The 8792-nt window shown below is 44.8% G+C and overlaps 1 long non-coding RNA gene across 1 annotated transcript; it reads left to right on the forward strand.

Annotated features, from left to right (window-relative positions):
• The first annotated feature begins 539 nt into the window (after positions 1–539).
• LOC149301839 (uncharacterized) lies at positions 540–3123 on the forward strand. The gene is made up of 2 exons (XR_016272165.1): positions 540–610; positions 2302–3123. It is a non-coding gene; the product is annotated as an uncharacterized LOC149301839 (long non-coding RNA).
• The last annotated feature ends 5669 nt before the right edge of the window (positions 3124–8792 follow it).

Below are 8792 nucleotides of genomic sequence, written 5' to 3' on the forward strand. Positions count from 1 at the left end.
TTTATCCACCGCTGCTGAGGTGCTATTAGCACCCTGGAGCAGTACGGTAATGTCCCTTGTGCGCTGTGATATTTGGACACGGTGCATGAGGCATGGCACTTGGACAGCATGGAAGGGGTTGAGAGCGTGCACACACTCCACTCTCCCGAGACCTAATTTTGACCCCAGGCCGGTGCATAGTGCAAGTCTGTGCCAGGCCGATGTCTATTCCTTTAAATGCATCTGAGGAAGTAAGACTTAAGTCTACGAAAACACCTGCTGGAAACTTCTTTCTTTAATTAGTCTCGAAGGTGCTACAAGATCTCTCTACATACCGATCTTGCAGACTAATATCTTTGAATTTTGGCAAACAAAGGGAGTGAATAATAGTACCAAAAAAGGACTATAATGTTCCTAATAAAAAGCCATGAAAACAACACTATGATCCACAGAGTTGAAAATTACATGGGGTGGCCATGTGTTACCAGTCAGGTAGAGGAAGGACCTGTTCAGAGCGTCTCTGAGGGCAGGATGCTGGCACAGTCCCCCCGAATTGTATAAAAGGAGACCAGAGTCAAGCCTTTTCCAAGAGCTCCTCTCGACTTCTTCCAAAGACTCCTCTGAGAACTCGGTAAGTGAGCAGAAAGAAGGCTATTCCTACTGGATGCTTCATTTCAACTTTATGACTATTATTATTATTATTATGCTTTATTTATATAGAGCTCTAGATACTTTGTGTGTATGCAGCTCTCTCTCTTTCTCTCTCTCTTTTTACATCCTTCAGGTAAGATGATTTTTTGCATTTTTAACACATGGCATTTCTTTTTAGTCCTTAGGAAAGGTTTTTTTTTCTATTTTATTTCATTTTATTTTATTTTATTAAAATAAACATAAGACGGGATAAACAACCACACACATGCATACATATATATACAAACAAAACTCTAAACACCTAAATAAAATATACTTCCTTTCCTTTACTTTGCATATTGTGTTTAAGTTGCAGATAACCAACTTTGACTTTCCCATTTTCCCTCTCTTATGATATTTTTCCATATTATTATTGTTAATCCTTTTCCACTTTAACTTATTTATATCCATACTGTCACATGTTCCTAGTCTTTTATCCATTAGTATGGAGTATTCATATTCTTATTTTTTACATATTGTGATATATATATACATCTAGAAATAATGATAGTAATAATAATAAAAAAGAAAAGAAGAAACAGAAGCGGGGCAAGCATTCTCCCCCCCCCCCTGTTATATTTAATGCTTAAAGGCAATTACACTTTCTTCTCCTTTTTCTCTATATAGGTACTTTATTACCAAAGACCAATCTTTGTTAAATTTCTCAGAACTGCCCTCTCTCAGAAGTATTGTCAGTTTATCCATTTCCATTATTTCATAGATTTTGTTGATCCATTCTTCTTTAGTAGGTTCTTCCTTGTTTTTCCATTTTTTTGCAAGAATTATCCGTGTGGCTGAACTTAGGTAGAATATGATTTTTCCTGCTTTGCTTTCTAATTCTTTGTTTGCCATACTCAATAGATACAGTGTTGGCTCAAAATCAGTCTTATTGCCGATGATTTTCTGTAATTCAGGTAAGATGAATTTTTGCATTTATAACACATGGCATTTCTTTTTAGGAAAGTTTTGAGTTCCTCCCTTCATACTTTTGTAAGGAGAGGGGTTATTTCAGTTTAAATCCAGTTTCTGCACGGGATCCGTCCCGTCTGATAAACTACAGCCAAGTGTATTTGCAATGCCAGGGTATTACTCCAATATCTGAAGTAATACAAAATGGAGAAGGTTCTTTGCATTCCAAGGGATGTATATTGGAGTATTTTGAATGAGAATTTTCTAGGCTGCTTTGCTACACTTTCCTTTCTGGTTTTGGTTTTTAGAAGGATATCTGGACTGTCTGTATTGAGAATCAAGGGACAGTTCAAACAGAGGCCTCTTCCTTGGGATGTGGCCTTTCCCTCCTCTGCCTTACTCCGCATCTGTCTTCACATCTAAAAAGGTGTTATGTTGCATGGGAAATGTTAATCTACAGTATTGATAGAACAATAGTAGGAGAACATTATTCCAAACTACCCCTTTTTTCTCACAAATGTTATATTTCTTCATCAAACATTGGACAGGAATCCAGCCCCAACCAGTCATTCCCAGTTAACTCTTGAGGGTATTTTTTCCCAGGCATGAAGTCCTTCCTTCAGCCCCAATGGGATCCTTGAATCAAGATTCACTTCCGTAGGATCTCCAAGGCTTCCTTTGAATCCCACCTTCTCTATTAACACTCCCACTCTCTCATTTCAGGTGCTCCTCATCTCTCCAAGATGTCCTACTATATCCCAGGCTGCTATCCCACATCATGCATAATAGCATGCTTCCCATTCTGCTCCTCTATCTCTTCTCTCTACAATGGCGGAAACATTCATGGAGAAGAGTCATTCGGAGGAATCCAACAGTCAGCCGCCAATCTCATTTATTCCTTTATAAATGGTCCAGAATTAGCTTTGGATGGCATTATGCCACAATTTCTTATTACGGGTAGATGCAGAAGAGGAGTCAATCCTTTTTGTAGACCCTTTGTTCCCTTTTGATATCCATCCAACTACAGACCCCACAACTGCGAAAGAAGGAAACTTCAACACTTATCGGACTCCCGGCCACAGACCAAGACGGCGCATGGATTTACGACTGATGATCTCCTGGACCTGAATGACAGAAAAGCTGAGCATCCCTCATCCAAACCTCCCAAGTTCCCAGGATAAAGAGATGCTCCACTTTCCTGACACCCAGCTCTACCTACTCTTTATTGCTTAGACCTCTTCTCTACGCTGCTTTGCTACACTTTCCTTTCTGGCTTCGCTCTTTACAAGGCTATCTGGACCGTCTGTATTGAGAATCAAGGGACAGTTCAAACATTGGCCTCTTCCTTGGGATGCAGACTTTTCCTCCTCTGCCTTACTCCCCATCTGCCTTCACATCCAACAGTCTCTCGACTATGAGTAAGAACAAATTGGTGACCACTTGTAGCCATATGTTTTTGCTCTTCTCCTTTGATTTGAAACTGCTAGTCCCAGAAAATACTTGCTCTGTGTCTTTTCTTCAATAAAGCTTTGCTTCAGCAAATAATTTCCTCTTGTGGTTTTATTCTTCTTGGCCAAATCTACACCATCAGCATCTGGATTCCTATCTGCCATAATCTTATGTTGGGGAGGGATTCGGAACAGGGATATGAAAAATGTACGGAGACATGTGAATAATGAACAGCTATATCTCCCTATTTTTTTTCACTTGTTTGTTTTTTAGAGATCAGGGATAATTTTAATCTGACCTTTCAGTGGGGTTGCTTTCAGTGGAAATAACAACAAGGATTTTTATGTAATAAAATATCAGTAGCCAAAGAACTTGGAAAAGGTGAATTTACAATCCGGTTTTCCAGAGAGGTATGGACAAAAGGTATCTATATTCTGTCCAAATGAGACCCCTGAATGTCTGGGAATAGTTTGCAAAACTGGGAGCTTTCCGCTTTTGAAAAGAGGCCGGCTGAGCTTGGATTCTAGCTAGAGGTTACTTGGTATTCATGCAGCTGGAAGCATTGCTGGCAAAACGTGTGTGATAATATCAGGATACATCCTGAATTGGAATTGAATTCAGCAGAGGTAAATTGCATTTTTTAGCTGTGTGTTAAATTCCTAGGATTCAATTCCCTTGGGTAAGTCACACAATCTCAGCCTCATGAGAAGGCAATGGCTAACCTTCTCTGAATAAATCTTTCCAAGTACTCAGTGACTGCTGCTAGTAATGGATGCAATGCAGAGGAACAGACTGAAGCTCTACTTCAAACAGCGAACCAACCAATTTCCTCAGAGTATACTTTGGCTAAGAAAACTCAATCAATTAAATAGGATCACCATAAATTGACAGCTGATTTGAAGGCACCTACATACAGGAACAGGCTAAACCCAATACCTCTACAATATATGAAGAAATACATGAGGATTCCTCTTAACTGAGGACCTTATTGCTCACCTTTTGAAACTGTCTCCAGCATCCCAGAAAGATGGAGGCAGAGATTATCGCTCACTAAATCACCACCATCAGCTTAGGCATGGGCATACACCGGTCCATTCCTATGAAATATAGCTCACAACAGTGGTATTTGCTGCTGACCCCCTCCCCTTTCCCTTCCTCCCTGTGGCTGTCAGGGCCGGGGAGAAGGAAGCGGCCTCACCGAGGGCAGGCTCCCTTCTCCCCGGCTTGGCCCCCTCCGTCGGCCAAGGAGGAGCCCAGGCCAGAGAGAAGGAAGCGGCCTCACATGGGCCCTGCGGGTAGTCCAGGGAGGTGGCAGGCCACTTCCATGGGCCCCTTCTCGGCCCGTGCAGCCCCAGGCCTCCCTCCGGAGGGAGAGGCCTGGGGCTGCACGGGCTGGAATGGAGCCCGCGGAAGTGGCATGTCGCCTCCATGGGCTCCCCCCAGGGCCCACTGCTCTTAAAGGGCCAGGGGCAGCTTGGAAGCCAAGAGGCCTCCAGGCTGCCCCTGGCCCTTTAAGAGCAGTAGGGGCGACGAGGGCTTGCCCTTGTCCTCCTCGCTCCCGGCGCCGCGGAAGATGGGCGGGGGCAGCCTGGAGGCCTCTGGGCCTCCAAGCTGCCCTTGGCCCTTTAAGGGCAGCGGTGAGGAGGAGGATGAACCGAGGCCTCGTCCTCCTCCTCGCCGCCGCTCTTAAAGTTCCAAGGGGAGCTTGGAGGCCCAGAGGAGGAGGAGGAGGCGGTGTCGGCGTCGGCGTCAGGACTGGGCTGGGGCTGGTCCCGCCTCCTCCACGGGCCACATATGGCCCGCAGGCCGGGGATTGCCGACCCCTGATGTAGAGGGAGAGAGAAATCCTAACCTGGCCTTCCTAACACTCAACAGAAGAAGATCTGGCTGATGATTCTCTAAGTTTCATCATAGAATCATAGGCCTGAGACAGACAGCCGCCACCAATACTAGGGTTCCGGATCATGCACCAACCGCATGCTCCAGAACCCAGGAGCCTAACGGCAGATTCCTATGCACAAGGGACCGCCATCTTGATGGAAGTGATGCATAGCGTACAGACCTTGTTGCGCATAGCTTAAGTCATTGGCGTGCCATAGGATTTAGGGTGAGCTAGTCCCAGTCATTTCCCCAGATGCCTATCCATTTCCCCCTTAGTTTCCATCACATACACATTTTAAAAATGCACAGTCAAATGTACTTAGTATGCCAAGGTATCACTCCAGTCCTGCACAGCCCATTCCAAGGGATGTTCAGTGTACTATTCTGTATGAAAATTTTGAAAGATCAATACCATTGTTACAAATTGATACCTTGGTTTTGCCTCTTTGACCAGATTTGGAGATGAAAGGCTGCTTCTTCTTTACAACATTTTTAAAGGGAGGGGACCAGGTTTGCAATCTTTCTCTTAAAGGCACACGATGTAAACAATTTTCTACATAAACGCTGCTTGTGGCATAGCTATGCTAAAGCAGTCTGCCAACGAATCCCAAAATATGAAGGAGTGCATCTGCCCTGGAAAGTGATCAACTTTCGGTGCAAGAGCTGTACTGCTCAACTTAGCTATCCTTTCCTCCATCCCTTCAATGGAACTCTGGCAATCCAACCAGGCTCCCTCTTGGTTTTCATGGTTTTCCTTACTTTTTCCTTCTGGTCTTTCCCAACTCTATGATTCTATCAGTCCTAGATGTTTTCATAGTCGGAATCAAGTCTTCTGGCTCCCTGGGCCCTTTTCTCTGAAACGCTGTGGAAATGTCTCTGGAGTTATGCCTTTACGCATGACTTGGCATTAAGGAACGAACCCAAATAGAAACACATGTTGAGATATGGACCTGATTCTGAACTGCTAAGCAAGCAGTTGGGTGGGACCACCTACTTCAATTGGCATTCTTCATCATGACTCCTCTCAGGTCTTACATGGTCAGTGGAAGGTTTCGTCCAGACACTCTAACCTCCGCTTTTTCCATACAATCTAAAGCGGATTTCTGAATGCATGCTAACTCTAATAACACTTTATTATCTTTCACCTCAAGGGCCTACTTTACAGGTTCTTACAAGCACAAATGATACATCATTTACAGAGGGAGAGAGGGCATGTTCAGACAGTTTCAGGTGGGAATGCGTTGGCGCAACAGCCTTTCAAATCTACGGAAGGACTTTCAAACCCAGACTCTTTCAGAAGTCCTACTTATATTTTTCCAACCTCCTCTGAGACCTTGGTAAGTAAGGAAATGGCACCGGTGTCACTTTGATTTGATAGACATGATCTCCTGCTTTCCTGCCCTTTCTTTCTTTCTTTCTTTCTTTCTTTCTTTCTTTCTTCCTTCCTTCCTTCCTTCCTTCCTTCCTTCCTTCCTTCCTTCCTTCCTTCCCTAGAAATGCTTCTAAAATGCATTTCATTTTCCTCAAATGCTTCCGAAACCTCTCAGCTCTTCCCATCCATGATCTTGCTGGAACAATGAGTTCAAGATGATCCTTTTTTGTAGAGCAAGTGGGGAGACAAGAAAAAGCGGTTGGCTGAAGCATGGATTGGGGAACCTGTTGTTCTTCAGAGTGTTTTTCACTCCATTCCCCATCAGCTCCATGCAGCCTAGTCAAGAGAGAGGCATGATGGGAGCCCTAGTTCATAAGTATCTGGGGGGGACATAGATTTCCACACCCAGGTTAAAGAATAACCAATTCTTCCACAGGAGCGATGAGATTTCCACTATCTGACTCTTTGCTCCAGAGCCACCCCTTTGGGCAAGAAAAAAGGGCTAACCTAAGCCCTGTTAAGGCTGAAGACAGGAATCCTCCAGCATTTGGAAGCAAAGGCGGTTTTGTGCCAGAATCTGGATTTCACATTTTGTAGGGTGCAGTGAAACTCGATTTCCACACTGGAAGGACTCTCAATTTCTTGCATCCCCAGAGATGGAAACTGTTCCTTTTCTCTTGTATTTTATGTATTTGTTTTATTCTGAACTACATTGGAATCAAATGAGAGATGGCAGTATAGAAGTCATCCAAAGACACTAGGCAACGGTCAGTCTGTTAACCACTTGTACTTAAGCTTTCTGTAAGTTCTCAGAAAATGGAAAACTTCCCTTGCAAATGTTTAGTATTTTCTATGTTTCAAGTGTGAGGTGGGGGTTGAAACAGTGGCAATAATGATTCCTCTTGCCTTCCTCTTGGTGTCTTGTCACAATGGGCAACAATGCCCTGAACTAGGGTTTGTCTATTTTGATGAAGTGCTGTTGAAAGGCCAGGCAAGGCACTGGGTACAAAAGGTATTTAATGCCATGTACAGTCGACTCCCGATATCTGCAGGCTTTCTGTCCACAGATTGAAGCATCTATGGATGGAAACCACCATTGCTTTCAATATGTGTGTGTGAGTGTGGCTATGCACATGTCACACTGCTACTGAGAACAACTGCTCTCAAGGTCCCACGTTTTTCCTTGCTCATGGGATGCAGTGGGGTCTGGAACGGATCCTCTTCAGGTATGAAGAGCGGACTGTAATTCCAAGATAGCAGGGAACAAACGGGAGGTTTCAAATGAGAAAAGCCAGCGGAGCTTGGCATGCAAGGAATGCTATGCTGTCTAAAGTCCCACCTGCTCTGAATAGCCAAGAGGGAAGGAAGAGGGTACCAAAATGTTCCAACACAGGCTAGGCAAATAAAGGGCTCAAGGAAGCATCTAATGTCTAATTAAGAATTTATAAGCCGCTCTGATAGCCTTTTGGCTGAAGAGTGGGATATAAATAATGAAATATTATTATCATATTATATTATCTGTCTCCAAAGGAAGAATGGAGGGAGGTGGTGGATCAATGGCACCTCCCACTAGTGGCATCATATGAGGGGTGTGGTGGTGCGGACTGCACCAGGTGACACCCCAGAGAGGGGAGCGTCACTCGGTGGGATAGTATACCCCAGGAGTAGCAAGCAGCTGTATTTTGGGTCCTGTGTAGCCATTGCCACGCAGGGCTTGGAAGGCCAGGGGGGAGGTGGCTGCCTCCCGGGTCCCATGCAGCAATGGCCACATGGGACTCACAATGCAGGAGGGCTGCTGAGAGAGCCGTGCGCCCTGCCCAAATCAATGCTGCAGCACCATTCTACACATTGTGGCTATGAGGTGGAGGGGAGTGTCCTTTTCGTCCTGCCCCATAAGCCCCAGCCTAGAAGCCCAGCCTCCATGCACCGAGTGACATCCCAGGCAGAGATGTCACTGCCTCCCACAACTTCCCTGCCCTCCTCTAGCTCCAGGTGCTTCCCTCCTGTGGTGAGAGAGGGAAACATCTTTAATTCATTCCCAGTAGCTTCATTCCTCTGCAGCTCTGAGGATGCCGATGTTTGTATTGCTCTATTGCCAAACACACCCAGCATTGTGCAGACTTGCCACCCCCTCGTTCTCCTGCAAATAATGCCCGCCAGTACCCCCTTCAGAACTAATTTGGATCTTACAGTTAATCTTGTGCTCATTGCTGCAGAGATTCAGTGTCACTGAATTCAATGGGATTTGGAATTGATTCCCTTTAATCTAGAAGTGCAAAAGTGTGGCATTTGGGCTGCATGCAACCCAAAGGCTATTTTTGTGGCTCCCAGGGATCGCAAAGTTCATATTCATCCCTGCCAACCCCCTGGTTTTTGTCCAAAATGCCTCCAAATCCCCCCTAGAGAGTGCAGGACATTTTTACCACATTTTTGCCTGGTGAATCATTTTAGGAGAGGAGATGTCCTTTTTAAAAAAACTAACCGAAAACAGTAGGGAGTAAATAGGAAGTGA

Source organism: Sceloporus occidentalis, unplaced genomic scaffold (assembly GCF_023333645.1).
Source record: "Sceloporus occidentalis isolate IW3139 unplaced genomic scaffold, rSceOcc1.0.p SCAF_20, whole genome shotgun sequence".
Lineage (NCBI taxonomy): Eukaryota > Metazoa > Chordata > Lepidosauria > Squamata > Phrynosomatidae > Sceloporus > Sceloporus occidentalis.